General features: G+C 45.4%; 1 non-coding gene across 1 annotated transcript; it reads left to right on the top strand.

Moving 5' to 3' along the window:
• Positions 1-422: 422 nt before the first annotated feature.
• Positions 423-613, top strand: LOC149867343 (U2 spliceosomal RNA). The gene has a single exon (XR_016442185.1). It is a non-coding gene; the product is annotated as a U2 spliceosomal RNA (small nuclear RNA).
• Positions 614-931: the final 318 nt, after the last annotated feature.

Raw genomic sequence — 931 nt, 5'->3', positions numbered from 1 at the left:
AGGCTGACATTAGACTGCTTGCGAACAAGAGCTTTTCAAAAGCCTGGGACTCTGCTAATACTAACAAAGGAATCACTTGAGCTCTTGCTAGTGTATCCCCCTGCTCCACCAGAAGCACAAAAGACTCAGTTGAGTTTCTACACATTCTGAAAAGCCACTGTTAACAGGTTGTCATTTATTCATTGTTAGGTTGCAGCTTACCTCTCATGCATTCAGAACCACCCATGCTTCAGTTTTCACATAGTAAGTTATAGTGCTGTAGTAAGATGTTTTCTGCCCTCTGTCCCAAGGAAGTCACCCTTTCTAGATGAATCAGACAAGAAAAGGGCCCCAAGTCTTCTCCCAGCCACTGCCAAAGTTCCTTAAGTCCCTTCACATTTTTGAGGTTGCAGGCCTCTCTAGCCTCCTGCCCTGGAGTGTGCAAGGGGTCTTGACCTTCTGGTGAGGTCCTATTCCACAGGCTCCCCAGGGTAATTGTCTCTGATATGTCCTCCATAGGAGGTCTATATTGAGCAGATTTTTTTTTGGTATTGGGTGGTGGAACTGGAGCGTGCTCCATCCACTCCATGCATTGACCTGGTATTGCAGTGCTTCCAGGACCGGTGCAAAAAAACAGGAAAAAAAAAAAAAAAAAGGCCTCTCATACAGGCTGCTTCTTTTTAATCTTCCCTGTTAGCACATCCTGAGTGTTATGCATATGTTAGGCACTCCTGCCAATTGGTAGACCTTTTCCGTATTGTGTTCATCTCCTATTGATGCCTCCTGTGATGCTTGAAGTGCACGCAGCTATGCCTTTCAGTCATATAATAAAGGTGTTTACCCTGTTTCTCCCTGGGACAAATCAACCCCTGACATACACAGAAGTCTCCTTTTCAGGAAAGGGGTTACAACATTCATTTGCTCCCTAGCTGTAGGATCAGCTTGTCCCCTC

Source organism: Crocodylus siamensis, chromosome 4 (assembly GCF_052110815.1).
Source record: "Crocodylus siamensis isolate JL-2025a chromosome 4, ASM5211081v1, whole genome shotgun sequence".
NCBI classification, from domain to species: domain Eukaryota; kingdom Metazoa; phylum Chordata; order Crocodylia; family Crocodylidae; genus Crocodylus; species Crocodylus siamensis.
The sequence above is the reverse complement of the archived record's forward strand: the minus strand, read 5'-3'. Positions and strand labels throughout refer to the sequence as shown.